Source organism: Lissotriton vulgaris, chromosome 9, assembly GCF_964263255.1.
Source record: "Lissotriton vulgaris chromosome 9, aLisVul1.2, whole genome shotgun sequence".
NCBI classification, from domain to species: Eukaryota; Metazoa; Chordata; class Amphibia; order Caudata; family Salamandridae; genus Lissotriton; species Lissotriton vulgaris.
Window position 1 is genome coordinate 47,919,823 of NC_141697.1, and position 20,288 is coordinate 47,940,110.

Sequence of the window (20,288 nt, forward strand, 5' to 3'; positions counted from 1 at the left end):
TGCATCTTGCTGAGAGTGCTGTACCCCATTGAAGTTAATAACCAGGGAACAACCCTAAACCAGGAGGAGTCTGGTCTTGCATCTTGCTGAGAGTGCTGTACCCCATTGAAGTTAATAACCAGGGAACAACCCTAAACCAGGAGGAGTCTGGTCTTGCATCTAGCTGAGAGTGCTGTATTCCATGGAGGTTAACAGCAGGGGGCCAACCCCGAACCAGGAGCAGTCTAGTCTTGCAACCATGAATGCACCCAGCTGAGAGTGCTGTATCCCATTGAGGGTAACATGGGGCCTGCCCTGAACCAGGATCAGTCTGGTCTTGCATCTAGCTGAGAGTGCTGTAGCCACTGAGTCCTGAACCAGGAGCAGTCTGGTCATGCATCTAGCTGAGAGTGCTGCACCCATTGATGTTAACGGCAGGGCACCAGCCATAAACAAGGAGCAGTTTGGTCATGCATCTTACTGAGAGTGCTGTACCCCATTGAGGTTAATAACCGGGGAACTGCCGTAAACCAGGAGCTGTCTGGTCTTGCATCTTGCTGAGAGTGCTGTACCCCATTGATGTTAATAACCAGGGAACAACCCTAAACCAGGAGGAGTCTGGTCTTGCATCTAGCTGAGAGCCCTGTATTCCATTGAGTTTAACAGCAGGGGGCCAACCTTGAACCAGGAGCAGTCTAGTCTTGCAACCATGAATGCACCTAGCTGAGAGTGCTGTATCCATTGAGGGTAACTTGGGGCCTGCCCTGAACTAGGAGCAGTCTCGTCTTGCATCTAGCTGAGAGTGCTGTAGCCATTGAGCCCTGAACCAGAAGCAGTCTGGTCATGCATCTAGCTGAGAGTGCTGTATGCATGGACGTTAACAGCAGGGCACCAGCCCTAAACCAGGACCAATCTGCTATTGCAGTCATGAATCGATCTAGTTTAAGGTGCTGTACCATTGAGGTTTACACAAGACCAGTTCTAAACCAAGAGCAGTCTGCACTTGCATGCTTGATTGCATCTAGCTGAGAGTGCTGCACCACACTGGGGTGAACAGCAGGGAACTAGCCCTGAATTAGGAGCAGTGTGGTCCTACATGCATTAATTTATCTAGCTGATAGTGCTGTATCAATTGAGGTTATGAGAAGGGGACCAGCCCAAAACTAGGAGCAGTCCTGTCTTGCATCTAGCTAGGAGTGCTTTATCCCAATGAGGTTACCAGCAGGGAACTAGCCCTGAACCAAGAGCCATCTTATTTTGCAGGCATCACTGTTCTGAACTAGTCTGTGTTCTGGTGTGTTGATTTAAATTTAAATATCCTTGTTTTTCTTCCCACGAGGAATGTGTGGGGAGGGGGTGCCTTACTGTATGGTGGTCATTTCTTTTCATTGGAAGGGTCTATCAGTGTCTCTGATGTGGCGGCTGTTCTTAGGGGCAGATTTACAAGCCCCTCGCACCTCTTTTTTTTTTTTTAAACCTTTATTGTTCATTTCAATAACCTTACAAGCATGGGCCTACAACCACAGGGGCCGGCTGCTAATCAAAAATAGGAGCAAGTATGCTACGATATGCCACAGCTATTCAGCCGACATCCCTGAGGTCCGGCAGCGATTCAGGATAAAGTTAGTATTAAATGCAGAATTAAATCACAGAGTAAGATAAAGGTTTTATTTTTCAATTTAACTAAATAAACGTATCGGGTGTCACACAATCAAAATACTAATACGGTGGCTAGGCAGAGCAACAGGATATACAGATCAGGAACAGCTATAATTGAGACACAGGCGTTAAAGCATACTAACCAGGATATAAGACCATACAATATACAGTCTACATCAAGCGCCAGTCCTCAGAGCCCGCCCACCCAAAGATCAGGATAATGAAAAAAGCAAGAACACCCGATACGGATACACAATACAATCAGAACGTTTCGCCAACTATACTAAGAAAAGGAAGAAAAGGAAAGGAAGAAAAAAGCCATAGAAACAAAATAAAGGCAAAACAAACCCCCCCTCCAGCCCCCCACCCTGCACCCCTGCAGTTGGCTACAGCCTAACCCCCCTAGCAGCGTGCCTGTCGCCCCGAATAACTAAAACCCTAAAAGTAGGAAAAAGTGGAGGAGGAGAAAGCGTAGAAGCACCCGGTCTCCTTCTCACCAGCCGGACACCAACCACCCCTACGAATCGCACAGATAATAACAGGAGATATGACAGTGGAAATACTAGGGAATCACTAAACCCCGCTCGACCTCACTCTAATACTAGATCCAAGTCCCATGTCCGCCAAGGCCCCAAAGTCAAACCCATCGAAGCAGCCTCATCCTTGGCCCTTCCGATCTTGCACGCAAACACTATCCGGCAGCAGCACCGCAGTCATTGTAGATCCAGGATACGAGAGGAGTACCTAAGAGGATAGTCCACAGAGAGCCTGAAAAACAAAGTCGTTACCAGCATCGATCATCAACAGGCCCTCTATCATCGGCACCCTGTCCAAGCGATGTTCCCTCTGCAGAAGCGGCAAAGCAAACGGGGAAGGCAGAGATGTTGTAGCAACCCAGTCAGCTCCGACGGGAAACTCCAGGATAAGGAGGCCAAGCGGAACCACCCCAGGAGACAACAATGGCGGGTGCGACCAACTCTCCAGGGAACCAAGTTCGCTACTTTTTGTCGGTACACAACACAAGGGCTGCACCAGATCATTTTGCCCTGGGCGGTCACCATTGGCCCTCCCAGACCTCACGGGAAGCATCGATATTGGTAGACGTAGTGGAAGATCAGAGCCCGGTCCCAAACAGTCCACGTCAGGCCCATCGGCAAGCATATTATCGAGTCGAGATTCAATATGCGCTTGTAGCTCCATGACGGCGGCCAGCACGGTCCGCAATGTCGGCTCTTTATTCGTCAGGTCCGCATCCGCTCGTCCGATCGCAAGCATAGTGGTAGGCCCCGAGGATCTGGTCCTCCCGGGGGAGCCATGACAGAGCGGAGTGGGTCACAACTGAGGGCGTCCTGTGGACAAAGTGGCCCTGGACAGCAGGCGAGGGCCCCACCCCGGCGGACCCCGGCGAAATCAAACGAGGGTCCAAGGACCAGGAGCCCCAGAACCTCCACAGACGACCAGGTCAATTGTCCGACGACATCAAGGAAACTACTTTGATCGCCATCAAAATCGGATCTGGAGACTTCCACTGCTGAGACCGGACCCTGTCGTAGTCACACGGCCGATGTTGTTCAACTACGTCCCGGCTGGGCTCAAACTCGAGGCCCCGGCTTACAAGCTGCGTTAGGCCAGGATCCAGAAGACGACATAACTCCGTCAATTCTGGCGACAAAAGTCTGGGAATTGACCCAAACAATTCAGCAAGGCTTCATCTCCCTGGAGGTCGGGCGTGATTTCAGTATAAATTGCAGGATTATCCGGCTGGAAACGGAGGTCGGCGGAGCCGGGCGCCTATGCGGCCATCTTGGTTGGTGACGTAGCTCCTCCTCCCTTGCACCTCTTTTATGCCGCCGTTGCATCACTTTTGTGACGCAGCGGCGGTGCAAAAGATGCGCCATGGGAGATGCGTTACGTTGTAAAGCCCTGCGCCATAAGGAGGTGTTCCAGCGCAGGGGTGGGGGGGCATTCCTGCACAGGAACGCCTCCTAAAACTGGCTGAGTGAAATCTACAATATTTCACTCAGTCACTTTTAGGCCAATGCTACGTCAAAACCCTGCGCCTGCTTGAAGCAGGCGTACGGCTTGACGCAGCATTGGACGAATAGGCCCCCAGAGCATTGCTGGAGCTGCGTCGCTCTTGCGACACAACTCCAGCAATGTGACGCCTTTACGACACAGATGCGTGATGCATCTGTGCCATTTTTGCCCCATGGTGTGTCGCATTGTAAATGCGGCTCATTATGGGTGGCGGAGCTGCGGCGCACAATTAGTGGCGTATCCCTGCTAATTTGCAGGGATGCGCCAGTAATTGTAAATCTGCCCCATTGTCTCCAAGTGGCTCTGTGTCACTAGGTACACTTTCTACCAGCTATGTTACTTTATCCAACACCATGACGCTTTCTGGGCCTTGTAGTTTCTCTTTTAACGGAAGGATCAATCAATCAATCAATCAATCAATCAATCAGTCAATCAATCAGGGTTTTGTGAAGTGCACTAATCACCCTGAGGGTCTCAAGACCTTGGTGGTGGGGGAGGGGTGGGGTTTGTGGGCAGCTCCGCTGGGGTCATTCACAGATCCAGGTATTGAGGTCCTGTCTGAATTGGTGCTGTGTCGGGCTCTGTCGGAGGTGAAGAGGGAGTTCGTTCCAGGTCTTGGCTGCGAGGTAGAAGGGGGATCTTCCACCTGCTCTGATCCTGTAAAAACGTGGGACGGTGGCTAGGATGAGGCCAGCTGAGTGGAGGATTCTCTTGAGGGCTTGGAAGGAGATGGGCTTTAAAATCCCAGCATAAGTAGGCAGGAATGCCTGAGGTGTAACACATTAAGCATGGCCTCCTGGTGCAGTTAGTAGGTCCAGGTTAGTAACTGGTTACTGGGAACTGCCAACTCTGGTGTACACACTGTCTCTGGTTCTAGCATAAGAATGAGACCAGACCCCACACTTACATCTCTCATCCTCAAGATGTGGATTCGAAGTTTGTTGCACGTCCTCACCAGATACCAACAAGACACTTTGTGCAGCCAGTTTATGCAACTTAGCTGTAGACAGGTAAACTTCGTTCTCCTTACAACATAGACTCGAAGGGAGTTATTGTTAGCCATCACTTAGTTAGATGTTTTATATTCATGTGTCACATGGAGCAGTTTTTCTGGTGTTTTTTGCCCAAGTTAAGAATTCTCAAGACCTGCTTTCTATATCACAAACACAATCTGTTGCATTTTCCTTCGTCGAGGTTTCCATCAAACTGCAGATGACACTCACTCTTGCCATGTCTGACTAGACCATGCAAGAGGTCTCCACCTCTCTGGAGAGTATAAATGGTCCTAAACGTGACAGCAAGACCACCCCACACATTTGTCCCACTGCCTCCCTCTAGTCAGATGTTCCACCTTCAAGGCTTTTAGGCTTTAGAACCACACGAGTCAACAACTCATGCTTTATCCAAAGTAAATTCCAAATCTACTCATGCAGCAGGACTCTTGGGGGCCTTTCTATGAGCCTCTTTGCATCCCTCTTACACCACACAACATGGTGCAAGAGCAACACAAGCCTTACATGTGATATATGATTATGAAGCCACGGAAGGCCACTTTGCACTGCCCTGACTGGCTCCTTAATTCTGGAGTAAGGCAATGCAGCACACATCGCTGCGTTGCCTTACACTGCCTTTGGAAGGCATTCCATTGCGTTGCATGGGTGATTCCACGCAGCTCCCATAGGTTTTGTTCCTTTTTCATTCATCTTCATGATTTTGCAGAGTATTGCAATGCTGCCTTGCAGTCACACCACAGAGCTAATCTATCAGGTGCACTTTGAGAAGCCAGTAATGACTCCAACGACAAACCTTTTCCTTGGTCACAGGCCTGTACTTTCCCTGGCAGCTCCATTCGCTCCATCACTGCTGCTGAGCCCCCAGCCTGGGTGTTCGAGGCTGCTCTTTGCCCACCTGCCGCATCGCAGTATTTTTATTGGTACTTGGTGACCTCTGTTAGTACAGTTTTCTCTTTTCCCATTTTGTGCATTGTTGTGCTTTCTCTTTTCCCATTTTCTGCATTGTTGTGTTTTTTTTCCCTTCCTGCGCCTTACTAATTTTTTTGCATTCACTGTACCCCTGCTCCTCTCCCTTCCCTCGCAGTTCCCTTCTCCCTGATTCCTGCCGCTGCTGACCCGTGGCCCCTCCCCCCTGCCCTCGCCCATTTGCCGCCTCCCAGCTGAGCATCCCTCCTCTCCCCTACATAATGCAGGCCGCTATGCAGTCGCGCAGCAGACGTTTCCGCTGGCGCACCTAAGGCAAGCCCGTCTGCGCCCGTCCGCGACCCGACTGCAACCAGAGCCAGGAACCCTGGCTCCCCTCCGCCCCTCCGCTATGACTCTACCACCTTCCACGCACTCAATCCCGGAAGACGAACTGACTGCAAAAAATCCTCGCTGAACACCACCCAGGGGCAGTTCTCGTGCAGACCCTGCTGTAGATCCTTCAATATCGACAAACCCCCCACTACCGTTGAAAGCCCGCCCGATGCATGCACCGTCAAAACCCTGACATGCATCCTCCTCAACGTAGACTCCCTACACCGACACGCATTTGCGATCTTGGACCTAATTGACACCCTCTGGCCCGACGTCACCTTCTTCACGGAAACTTGGACCAACACCACCTGTGACCCCGACATTGCCACTGGCATTCCCGACATCCGATTCAGCCACACCACCCAGCCCCATTGGACGGACCACCATGGACGGACCACCACTGCATCTACTTCGCTTTCACCACCACCACCACACCCAAGCCCGCCCCACGCCCGCCATGAAGGACCTGGAGCAAGGTCTTAGAGGAACACCTAAACAGCACCCTCTTCCAAGACCCTCCAGCGCCATGACCCACACCAACTCCACAGCCAAATAACGTCACCGCTGGATCTCCTGCTGCGCCAACAAGCTTGCACCGCTCCACCACCCCACCAAACAATGCCCTCTGAAAGCCGCCTGGTTCACCACAGAACTCCAAGAAGCCAGGCGCTCCTACAGACTCCTAGAGAAAATCTGGCGAAACCAGAAAACCACAGAAGCACAGAACAACCACAGGAGCACCCTGAAGGAATACCACCAGTTCATAAGGGACAGGAAACGTACCGTTGTAAGAGACAAAGTCCAGGCAAACACCAACACCAACACCAAGGAACTGTTCAACATCATACGGCAGTTCACCAACCCCCTCCCCCACCAGCGAAGCCACTGATGCCACACCCTCCCAGGAACTCTGCGATAAGCCCAGCTCCTACTTCCGTCTGAAGATCCAGGCCCTCTACGACAACCTCAGCGAACATACGCCGGACACCACCCCCTCTCCGCCGCTGCAGACAAGCCAATTGTCATGACCTGGAATCCCGCCACCATCGAACACATCAACACGACCATGAAGAGAACCTCATCAGGGGCCCCAACGGACCCCTCCACACCGCACATATTCCACAGGGCCGCCGCCACCATCGACCTGAACTAGGACAGACAATCAACACTTACTTCAGATCCTGCATCTTCCCAGATGACTGGAAGTGTGTGGAGGTAAAACCTCTCCTCAAGAAGCCAACGGCTGACCCAACAGACCTGAAAGACTACCGGCCCATCTCTCCCCTCCCCTTTGTGGCCAGAGTCACTGAGAGAGTCGTAAATGCCCAGCTGACTGCCTTCATCTAAGAGAACTCCATCCTCGATGCCTCACAATCTGGATTCCGCAACAACCACAGCACCAAGACCGCCCTCCTCACCGCCACGGATGACATTCACATACTTCTCGACCAGGGAAACCCTGCGGTCCTCATCCTCCTGGGCCACTCTGCAGTCTTCAACACAGTCTCTCATTGTACGCTCGCAGCCAGACTTCACAACGTGGGGATACAAGGAGCCGCCCTCGACTGGATCCAATCCTTCCTCTCCGGCAGAACCCAGAGGATTAGACTTCCTCCCTTCCTCTCTAAACCCACTGACATCAACTGTGGAGTACCCCAAGGATCGTTTCTCAACCCAACACTCTTCATCATCTACATGGCCCCCTTGCCGCCATCATCAGACAGCATGGTCTCAGCATAGTATCCTACACCAACAACACCCAGCTCATCCTCTCGCTCACAAAGAACCCCGAAGATACCAGACTCTGCTTCCACGAAGGAATGAAGGATGTCGCTGCATCCTTGGCCCCTTCACCTCCGCCTGGGACAACACCTGATGGCCCTCCACCCTCGGGAGGCGACCCACCCCTACAGGCCACGTACGAAACCTCTGCATCATCTTCGACTCCTCCCTCTCCATGAACACCGTCGCCTCCACCAATTTCAACTGCCTGTGCATCCTCTGCAAGACTTTCAGATGGATCCCCCCGATTGGAGAAGGACCGCCACCCACGCGCTCATCACCAGCAGACTGGACTACAGCAACACCGTATACTCCTGGATCAACAGAACTCTTCTACACAAACTCCAAACCATCCAGAATGCTGCAAAAGGAACCTCCGCTCCGCCAACCTTACCCTAGCAGAGGTCCCTCGCATCTGCAGACACAGAGCAGGCTTTCTCCCACATCGCAGCCAAGACCTGAATGAGCTCCCTATGAATATCAGACACTCCCCGACCATGCACACATTCAGGAAGGACCTCAAGACCTGGCTCTTTCACTGATCCGGAGCTGCCTCTCCCACCCCCTCCAGAGCCTTGAGACCCCCACGTGTGAGTAGCACGCTTTATAAGCCTTTGATTGACTAATTTGTTCCAGTCCAACCACATAAGGTGGCAAGGAGGTCTGTTAAGTTATATTCAATTATTTCCACCCTCTGATCCTCCAGTCTGATTAGCTGCACTCCTTTTCCTTCACATGTCAGGACCAGTGGACAGGCCTGCAACATTGTGCTGCAAATGACATGCTTATGACTTTATAAGTTTCAAGATTATGCATTGTATGTGATGTAGTTGCATTTCTATAACGGTTCATACACTTACAAGTTGTCAAAGCGGATTAGTGGATGCTAACAACATGGCACTCCAAAGGGAGAGCTGCTTTCGGGTGGGGGGTGGCTGTTGGATTGCAATGTGACCCAATTTAGAGTTTTAGTGTTCTGCAGAGTGCTGCCTTTATCTTGTCATATCTTACTGTGCTTGGGAGCCTCACCATAGCCCTTTGTGTGGGTAGTGTAGTGATCTGCAGGACACGTTCTAGTGTTCCAGCATATGCCCTATGTAACCAGCCACTCCCCGAGGGCTGGCCTCTACCCTCACTACACACCCATCCATCACATGTGTCTCCGGTCAATATAAGGGGCCTGGCGCATGTGCCCTGGGCCAGTTCCAGTTACCCCAGCTATGTGTCTGTGTCCTGTGTATGTCTGCATAAGGGCCTAGGCCCCTGACAATAATGGGCAGTGAGCAGCCTTTTGGCAGATGCGTTATCTAAGGCACGGGAAATTAAGTAACGTGTCAAAGATTAAAAAATGCAACTAACCGGGTAAGTCAAGATTGAAACCTGGAACCCCAGATGCAAGAACAACTTAACTACTTGACCACATGTCAACTGCACACTGCACTGTTCTAGGACAGGCTAAGGGCAGTAGAAACAAGGTGATATTCAGAGCCACTGGCCAGCAAGAAATCACACTGCCCGATCCTTCATTAAATGGTAGACTGCTGCTGACGCAGTGCAGAAAGTATTTGAAACCTTTGTTAAAGAGGCCCCTTTTAATTTCAAAACCCTTTACAGTTTTCTGTATTCACAAATGCACTTCAAGACTATTCAATTCACCCACTTACGGGACTGACTTGGTGTTCCCTTCTGGTGAAATCTTTCGGTTACTACTGTGTGGTATAACCATGGCCTCTGCCCTTGGGGAGGGTTTCCTTGTTAATCTGACGTGTAAATTGTGCTTACTCATGTTTCACCACTAGAGGGAAGCAAATCCTTGTGAAATGATCATGTTGAGTTTGTACATGTTTATCAGAATGTACAACGGTACTAATTTTTACTCGTCAGTACCCAAAACCGAGCTGACTGATGCCATCCCAGGGTTTATCTGGTTCTTTCATGCTGGCTCTATAAACATTGGCTCAATATCTTTATTAGGGCTTCCCATTCCAGCATATGGGCCCACATGCATCAAGCATTTTTGGAGTCGCAAACGGTGCGATTCCTTAAAATCGGCCGTTTGCGACTCCAAAAATGCATTTTGGAATGCATCAATCATTTTTGGAAATCGCTACATTTGAGCGATTTCCAAAAATGCGATTGCTTTTAGGAAATCGCAAATGTGCGATTTCCTAAAAGCAATGCATGAATACATTTTCAAAAGAGAAATCGCATTTTGCGGGACAGATTTACCGAGTAGTTGAACTACTCGGTAAATTTGCAAAAACTGTAAATAATGCAGAAAATGCATTTTTAAAACGTTCATGTTACGGACACACATGTCCTTAGGACATGTGTGTGTGCAACATGATGCGAAAAATACATTTCAGGGGTGCATGGGGGGGTCCTTTGGACCCCCCCCTGCACCCATGAAATGTTCTAAGTGCCACTCGCAATTTGCTACTGGCTTCCAATTGACTACATTGATTCCTATGGGCCTCTAGGCCCATAGGAATCAATGTAATGCCATTCCTTAATTGCACTTCGCAATTAAGGAATCGCAATTTTCGAAAATTAAGAAATCCTAAAAACTTTTAGGATTTCTTGATGCATAGCATTTTGCATTTCTCAAATAGCGATTCCTTAATTTTCGCTATTTGAGAAATGCAAAATCCTACATTGATGCATGTGGGCCATGATCCCTTCCATTAGCCTCCCACTCATTATATTGTTCAGCTCTCTGCCATATGTGTCCTCTAGGATTTTATGGGTAGATGCATCATTGTTTCCATTTGCGATTTCTAAATTGCGAAAATTAAGAATCACAATTTAGAAATCGCAAATGGCAATGCAAGAAAATTGCTCAATTTTTTTTGTGATTCGGTATTTTTCCTTAATTGCGATTCACAATTTGCGAATCGCAATTAAGGAAACCCTTCCCATTGATTCCTATGGGCCAAAAGGCCCATAGGAATGATTGAGAAGGCAATCACATTTAGCGAATTCCATTTTGCGAATCGCAAAATGTGAATGGAATTTCAAGGGTGCAGGGGGGGGGTCCAAAGAACCCCTCCCTGCACCCCTGAAACTTAACTTTAAGATCCATTTACACACACACATGCCCTTGGGTCATGTGTGTGTTTAAATTTAAACTTTCAAAAATGCAATTTGTGCATATTTGAAAGTTTTCAGTAATTTAGCATGAAGTTCAACTTCATGCTATTCTACCCATTCCAAATTGCGAATTCGCAATTTAAAAAAAATCATGCATAGCATTTAGGAAATCTCAAATTGCGATTTCTTAAATGCAATCGCAATTTTAGAAATCGCAACATGGTTGCGATTCCTAAAATTGCGAAATGCATGATGCATTCCAAATTAGTGAATTGCAATCGCAAACGGCCGAAAAATGCGATTCGAACCGTTTGCGAATGCAATTCAGTTTGATGCATCTAGGCATTAATCCCGTCTTTCATTATATACGTTTTAGCTTTCACATAGGCATATTTAATGTAATACATAGACATTCGAAAGTTGAGCCACTTCAGTTTTTTATAATTTACGGTAGGTATTTACTTGATGTAGGTGGAACCCAGCGACAAGCAGCAGCAGAACACTTTACAGAGAACATTTTTATTGTAGTAGAAGACAAGGAACTTGAAGCACTCTACATATGTATCTATGTGTATATACTGACACTGACATTAACTGAACCCACTGGGGGAACAAGTAGCTTGTAAGAAACTATAGGGAACCAGCATGCCACAACAAACCGGAAACTCACTTGAGAGGCCCACCTGGACCGCATAAATGACGTGCGTGCAGCATGGTGCCGGGAAGCTTATCAGTTTATCAACCGTCACCTCTGAGGAAGGAGCCCACGAGCTCTGAAACGCGTCAGGAGGCTGTCATTTACCGGAGCTGAATCGCCGGTCTTGCAAGGAAAAGGCTTTGTCAAGCACTCAGCTGTTGGATGCGTTCTTGCCTCAGGGCATCTTTTTGGTGGATATATATATATATATATATATATATATATATATATATATATATATATATATATATATATATATATATATATATTACTAATATAAAGCAAGAACTGGGAACCTTTGAGGCGGGTAAACTCGGCAACCACAATGCCAATCCAAACACCCAATACATCAATGGAATTGTCAGGCTCTGCAGAGTGACATAGGCTATATACCTTAAAAAAATATACGTTCTTTAAAAAATGTATGTTAAAAAAAGGTAGTCCCTTGGAAGTAGCACCGGCCGTGTGCGCTAACGACGTGCGTGCTGACATCATCACGAGTGCGGGTAGGAGCGGCAGACAGGAGCGGTGAACTTTGGCAGACTGGAGCGGGCTGAGGTAGGTCAAGCGCGGGGAACTTTGGTGGACTGGAAACATGGCGACACGGAGCATTAGAGCCTTGCCTGCATAAAACAAAATATTCGGGGTTAGAAATTAACTCCCAAAATGCTATGTGCAAAAGCGGCTGTGGACTTTAGCCATTTCGCAATAGCCCGCTGGGAGACTCCACGTTTTGAAATGCCTCTGCACAAAGCTTTAAGATTATCGTGCGCAGGTCGGTTTCAGTTTTTCATCTTCTAGAGTAGGTTGGCAGCACAATCGGAAATAAGGAAAGTTGTAATGCTGCCAGACTGACCGAAGAAACCGGAAGTCGTACACTGACTTAACCTCCAATAAATGACATGCTCTCGCCATCGCCGACACTCATCACTACACCACTGCCCTGCTAGAAAGAAGCCTTGCCCGTAAAACAGAGACCGGCCGCGTGGGGGTATGTTTCAGTTCTGGGCCGTATCAAAATGGATTTTCACGGCGCAGCACCGACCTCTGTTTTATCAGCCTGCAGTTTGTAATCAGAATTAATTTAACCCGATATTTCTTCATGTTAGTGCTTTATTTTCAGACAGTACTAACAGCTCAGCCACAGAACGAGGGAAACCTTGCTCATTGCTTCCGAACTGCACAATCTGAAAATAGGCCACTAACTCAAAGTAATAGCAGACTAAATGAATTCACTTAATGCCCAGCAGACGCATGAGACAGGAGCTCCAATGTGCACTGGGTGAGGAGGGGGCAGCAGCACCTGTGCAGCATTAGGGAAGGGGCTGTCCTGGGCTGAAGGTTAAACACATGCTGTAAAGAGCTCCAGCAGGTAAAATGCAGAGCAGCTTGACGAGGCTGGGTTAGGGGGCAGCAGCAGCACCTGTGCAGCATTAGGGAAGGGGCTGCCACTGAGCTGAAGGTTACAAATTGCAGTACAGGTCTACAATAGCTAAAACGAGGAGCAGCATGATGAGACTGGGTGAGGGGGCGGATAACGGAACCAAGCCAGTGATGACAGATCCCTGGGACACACGGCGCGCCCAGGGCTTGGTCGCCTTTGGTACACATTATCATCCGCCTCTGAAGCCGGTGAGCTGCGACCTTTGTCCCATAATCCACGCGGCACATGACCGGCAGACATTAGGTGTACAGAGGAATTCGAAGGACGCCTACCTGCCTTGAAGTGAGTCTCCACAAACAGCGGTGGTTGCGCTATTAGCGGGAGCTCCGTTGCCGAAGTAAGCAAGCATCATTCCCAAAGCGGGCCTTTTACCAAGCACACGACCCCCGTTTCACTGTGCAGAGTAATCAGTAATATAACAGAGCTGTGATTCCAACCTGCACTTGATGGAGAAACTTTATTCGCAACATTCCTGGATGATCTGCGCTTAAAACTACTACGCGACTTTAAGTCATACATTCACATAAGAGTTTTCAAATAAATAACTGTCACAAAGATCTCTGCTGTGACCGGAATGTCCCCTGCGCGTTGCACTAGCATGCATCTATGCCCGAGCACCCACTTGCGTCGATACTTCCTCCTGCCCTGATATCATGCTAATCTAGCAAAGAAGCATCAATCAACCTATCCCCGATAATGCAAGATCTCGGACCGTTCGGCGACATGGAAAGTGCAGCAAGTGTGCACTTATCCCTGAACTCGGATTTAGTAAGTAAAGTGGTGGTAACACTATACCAGGTTTTGCCATCTGCGAGAGGGTGGCCTACAGACTGCACCTGTTGAAAGTTATGATAGTACAGGCACACAGTGTTTGCGCTGCAGTTGGGCAGTACATGCATGATAAAACCGTGTGTGTATGAGAACTGAAGCCAATGGGATCCATTATGGATGCCCCTGTTATGGGCTGGCACAAAATGGATGATCAGGACAGCTCCACCAGACAGTGCAAGTGTACTGCATGCATGCTTATGGCAGAAGAGTGGAGATCCAGACACTCAGTGGAGTAGCAAAGATACCATGGGCCCTAGGTCAGACAAGGAAAATGGTCCCTTCGACTGCTGTTAGTATAGTAAAGCACAGCAATTGTCATGTATAAGGGGCCCCAGTGCATTTCCAAATGCTGCACCAATAGTGGCTACGCCCCTGCCCAGACACTGAAGAAATAAGGCTGGAGTCACAGCTACATTTAGAAATTCCATTTACACTTTATTAGAGAGGGGGTGCGGATTAGTTCTTCAGGAGTGCAGCCTTTGGCTTATAGAGGTGAAGGATGGCACTGCAGTACCTGTTATGCAGGGTGCAAAAGTTTCTAGGTCAGCCCTTTTCTTTTGTCTAGCCCAGATTACTGCTTCCAAAAGCTGGTGACAACCGGACGCCGAAACCTTACACTTAATTGTGCCTGTGTTATAGATGTTTTTGCTTGGAGACAGATCAGTGCTATCTGCTACAAGAAAAGAGGAGAGTTTGCTGTGCCTTTACTAGAAACCATAGGTTTCATAGTTAGGAATTAGCTTTTAAAAAACCTTTGAAATTCACTCAAAAAACTGTGGGGCATATTATCAAGGCCAGGCGATACATTATCGCCGGTTTTATCGGCAGGAAACTGCCGATAAAGCGGCGATAATGGCCTTGATAATATGCTCTACGAATTCCAATCGAAGCCCATGTTAAATGTGAACACATCTAACATGGGCTTCGATTGGAATTCATAGAGCATATTATCAAGGCCATTATCGCCGCTTTATCGGCAGTTTCCTGCCGATAAAACCGGCGATAATGTATCGCCTGGCCTTGATAATATGCCCCTATAAGTTTTAGGGGTGTTATAGTTAGCTGGACATTTCACTCATACAAAACCATTAAATTGCTCCTATATTGTTAGTTGTACTAACTATATTTCGCGCACCCGCAATCCACTGCTGATGATGTCACATATTAGATCATTCATGTCATGGTCAAAGCTAATTCCTAACTATATAAGGCCTGAAACCTATGGTTTTTTCAGTGAATTTCAAAGGTTTTTTAAATGCTAATTCCTAACTATATAAGGCCTGAAACCTATGTTTTTTTCAGTGAATTTCAAAAGTTTTTTAAATGCTAATTCCTAACTATATAAGGCCCGAAACCTATGTTTTTTTCAGTGAATTTGCAAGGTTTTTTAAATGTGAATTCCTAACTATATAAGGCCTGAAACCTATGGTTTTTTAAGTAAATTTGCAAGGTTTTTTAAATGCTAATTCCTAACTATTTAAGGCCTGAAACCTATGGCTTTTTCATTGAATTGCAAAGGTTTTTTAAATGACAATTTTTAAATGCATTAATTGTTATTTTAAAAAAAATGATTTACTACATTTTTGCAGGCAGGTGTTCAGAGGGCACGCCCCCTTTTTACAACACTCTGCAGTGCAACCCCTGGCACGTTTGCAGCGAAGGAACTAATTCCCCTTGCATACTGGTGGTCCCTGGGGGGCAGCTAGCCCACCAGGAGCCTCCAGTATAAGCTAGTGGGCTGCATTGCAGAGAGGTGTAATGAGGCCACACCCTTTTTTACACCTCTCTACAACACAGCCCCCGGCCGTGTTTGCAGAAGGGGAACTAATTCCCCTTGCATACTGGGGGTCCCTGGGGGCCAACTAGCTCACCAGGAGCCTCCAGCATGCGCCAAGGGGCTGCGTTGCTTTGCCCCGGGGGCGGCGGTCCCTGGGGCAGTGTGGGGGGGATTGTGGACCCCCACACTTCTTTATCACCTTGCCTCCGCGATTTGGTCCCCCCGGGGGTAATTTTTTAAAAACAGACCAGGTTTAAAAAAAAAATTGGGCCTTTTTTGTCTTTGTGGGACCACCTGGGCAGGCCTGGGTGGTCAGGGTGTACCTACCCTGCCCCCTTTTTGTGTTCTTCACGTTTGTTTTTTTACTTTCTTGTGCCTCGGTCCATAGAGCACAAGATGGATGCCAACACTTCCTGGTTAGAAGAGTTGACAGCCAATGAGCATGCAGCTTTCTCGGGAAGGCATGCTGATTGGCTGCCACTGTCTGTCAACACTAGCACAAGATGGATGCCAACACTTCCTGGTTTGAAGTGTTGAAAGCCGATGAGCATGCATCTCCTGCACGGAAAGTTTTAGAACTCAAAAAGGGGGCAGGGTAGAAGCACCCTGAACCCCTGGGCCTGCTCAGCGGGTCCCACAAGGACCCCCAAGGCCCCCCCCATTTTTTTTTTTTACGGGGGAATATCGCGGTTTTTGAAAAAAATATAGGCCTAGGGGGTCAGGAACCTCCAGTATGCGCCAGGGGGCTGCCTTGCAGAGATGTGTAAAAAGGGGCATGGCCTCTTTACACGTCTCTGCAAGGCAGCCCCCTGGCGCGTTTGCAGAGGGGGAACTAATTTGTCTTGCATACTGGGGGTCCCTGGGGGCCAACTAGCCCACCAGGAGCCTCCAGTATGCGCCAGGGGGCTGCGTGCTTTGCCCCGGGGGCGGCGGTCCCCAGGGCAGTGTGGGGGGGATTGGGGACCCCCCCACACTTCTTTATCACTATGCCCCCGCGATTTAGTCCCCCCGGGGGGTAATTTGAAAAAAAACAGACCGGGTTTTAAAAAAAAATTGGGCCTTGGGGGTCCTTGTGGGACCACCTGGGCAGGCCTAGGGGTTCAGGGTGTGTCTACCCTGCCCCCTTTTTGTGTTCTACATGTTTGTTTTTCTGCTTTCTTGTGCCTCGGTCTACCGAGCAGAAGATGGATGCTAACACTTCCTGGTTTGAAGTGTTGAAAGCCAATGAGCATGCATCTCCTGCACGGAAAGTTTTAGAACTCAAAAAGGGGGCAGGGTAGAAGCACCCTGAACCCCTGGGCCTGCTCAGCGGGTCCTACAAGGACCCCCAAGGCCCCCCCCATTTTTTTTTTTTACGGGGGAATATCGCGGTTTTTGAAAAAAATATAGGCCTAGGGGGTCAGGAACCTCCAGTATGCGCCAGGGGGCTGCCTTGCAGAGATGTGTAAAAAGGGGCATGGCCTCTTTACACGTCTCTGCAAGGCAGCCCCCTGGCGCATTTGCAGAGGGGGAACTAATTTGTCTTGCATACTGGGGGTCCCTGGGGGCCAACTAGCCCACCAGGAGCCTCCAGTATGTGCCAGGGGGCTGCGTTGCTTTGCCCCCGGGGCGGCGGTCCCCAGGGCAGTGTGGGGGGGGGATTGGGGACCCCCCCCCCACACTTCTTTATCACTATGCCCCCGCGATTTAGTCCCCCCGGGGGGTAATTTGAAAAAAAACAGACCAGGTTTTAAAAAAAAATTGGGCCTTGGGGGTCCTTGTGGGACCACCTGGGCAGGCCTAGGGGTTCAGGGTGTGTCTACCCTGCCCCCTTTTTGTGTTCTACATGTTTGTTTTTCTGCTTTCTTGTGCCTCGGTCTACCGAGCAGAAGATGGATGCTAACACTTCCTGGTTTGAAGTGTTGAAAGCCAATGAGCATGCATCTCCTGCACGGAAAGTTTTAGAACTCAAAAAGGGGGCAGGGTAGAAGCACCCTGAACCCCTGGGCCTGCTCAGCGGGTCCCACAAGGACCCCCAAGGCCCCCCCCATTTTTTTTTTTTACGGGGGAATATCGCGGTTTTTGAAAAAAATATAGGCCTAGGGGGTCAGGAACCGCCAGTATGCGCCAGGGGGCTGCCTTGCAGAGATGTGTAAAAAGGGGCATGGCCTCTTTACACGTCTCTGCAAGACAGCCCCCTGGCGCGTTTGCAGAGGGGGAACTAATTTGTCTTGCATACTGGGGGTCCCTGGGGGCCAACTAGCCCACCAGGAGCCTCCAGTATGCGCCAGGGGGCTGCGTTGCTTTGCCCCGGGGGCGGCGGTCCCCAGGGCAGTGTGGGGGGGGGGATTGGGGACCCCCCACACTTCTTTATCACTATGCCCCCGCAATTTAGTCCCCCGGGGGGTAATTTGAAAAAAAACAGACCGGGTTTTAAAAAAAAATTGGGCCTTGGGGGTCCTTGTGGGACCACCTGGGCAGGCCTAGGGGTTCAGGGTGTGTCTACCCTGCCCCCTTTTTGTGTTCTACATGTTTGTTTTTCTGCTTTCTTGTGCCTCGGTCTACCGAGCACAAGATGGATGCTAACACTTCCTGGTTTGAAGTGTTGAAAGCCAATGAGCATGCATCTCCTGCTCGGAAACTTTTAGAACACAAAAAGGGGGCAGGGTAGAAGCACCCTGAACCCCTGGGCCTGCTCAGGGGGTCCCACAAGGACCCCCAAGGCCCCCCCCATTTTTTTTTTTTACGGGGGAATATCGCGGTTTTTGAAAAAAATATAGGCCTAGGGGGTCAGGAACCTCCAGTATGCGCCAGGGGGCTGCCTTGCAGAGATGTGTAAAAAGGGGCATGGCCTCTTTACACGTCTCTGCAAGACAGCCCCCTGGCGTGTTTGCAGAGGGGGAACTAATTTGTCTTGCATACTGGGGGTCCCTGGGGGCCAACTAGCCCACCAGGAGCCTCCAGTATGCGCCAAGGGGCTGCGTTGCTTTGCCCCGGGGGCGGCTGTCCCCAGGGCAGTGTGGGGGGGATTGGGGACCCCCCACACTTCTTTATCACTATGCCCCCGCAATTTAGTCCACCGGGGGGTAATTTGAAAAAAACCAGACCGGGTTTTAAAAAAAAATTGGGCCTTGGGGGTCCTTGTGGGACCACCTGGGCAGGCCTAGGGGTTCAGGGTGTGTCTACCCTGCCCCCTTTTTGTGTTCTACATGTTTGTTTTTCTGCTTTCTTGTGCCTCGGTCTACCGAGCACAAGATGGATGCTAACACTTCCTGGTTTGAAGTGTTGAAAGCCAATGAGCATGCATCTCCTGCTCGGAAACTTTTAGAACACAAAAAGGGGGCAGGGTAGAAGCACCCTGAACCCCTGGGCCTGCTCAGGGGGTCCCACAAGGACCCCCAAGGCCCCCCCCATATTTTTTTTACGGGGGAATATCGCGGTTTTTGAAAAAAATATAGGCCTAGGGGGTCAGGAACCTCCAGTATGCACCAGGGGCTGCCTTGCAGAGATGTGTAAAAAGGGGCATGGCCTCTTTACACGTCTCTGCAAGGCAGCCCCCTGGCGCGTTTGCAGAGGGGGAACTAATTTGTCTTGCATACTGGGGGTCCCTGGGGGCCAACTAGCCCACCAGGAGCCTCCAGTATGCGCCAGGGGGCTGCGTTGCTTTGCCCCGGGGGCAGCGGTCCCCGGGACAGTGTGGGGGGGAATTGGGGACCCCCCCACACTTCTTTATCACTATGCCCCCGCGATTTAGTCCCCCGGGGGGGTAATTTGAAAAAAAACAGACCGGGTTTTTAAAAAAAAATTGGGCCTTGGGGGTCCTTGTGGGACCACCTGGGCAGGCATAGGGGTTCAGGGTGTGTCTACCCTGCCCCCTTTTTGTGTTCTACATGTTTGTTTTTCTGCTTTCTTGTGCCTCGGTCTACCGAGCACAAGATGGATGCTAACACTTCCTGGTTTGAAGTGTTGACAGCCAATGAGCATAAAGCTTTCCCGGGAAGGCATGCTGATTGGCTGCCACTGTCTGTCAACACTCCAAAACAGAAATTGTTGGCAGCCATCTTGTGCCTCGGTAGACTGAGGCACAGGAAAGCAGAAAAACAAACGTGTAGAACTCAAAAAGGGGTCAGGGTAGAAGCACCCTGACCCTCTAGGCCTGCTCAGGGGGTCCCACAAGGACCTCCAAGGACCCCCCAATTATTTTTTTTTAACGAAAAATCGCGGGGTGCTCGCACGGTGCGCGCGCGGTGCGCGCTTATAGATATATACATTTTTTCAAATTCAATTTTCTCAACAACTACTGGAGGGATTTACACCATGTAACAAAAAGCGTGATCTGCGAACAGAACTCTACCTTTTTGCCAAGTTTGGTGTAATTCCGTTCAGCGGTTGGGGCTGTAGCCTTGTCTAATCGTCCTATGGAAAATAACATGGGGAAAACACGTTTTGGGACCACTCTTTTTTCTCAGCCCCCACGTGACGAATCCCCCCAAAACTTACAGGGAAGGAGCGGAGTGGGCCATCTTCATTGAGAAATTCGCGGGGATTCATCAACCGGCGACAAAGTTATTCCCAATAGAATGTTGCGGATTTCCTATGGAAACTAGATCCTAACTATATATATATATATATATATATATATATATATATATATATATATATATATATAACCCGTCCTGTGAACATTCTCAGTGAATAAAC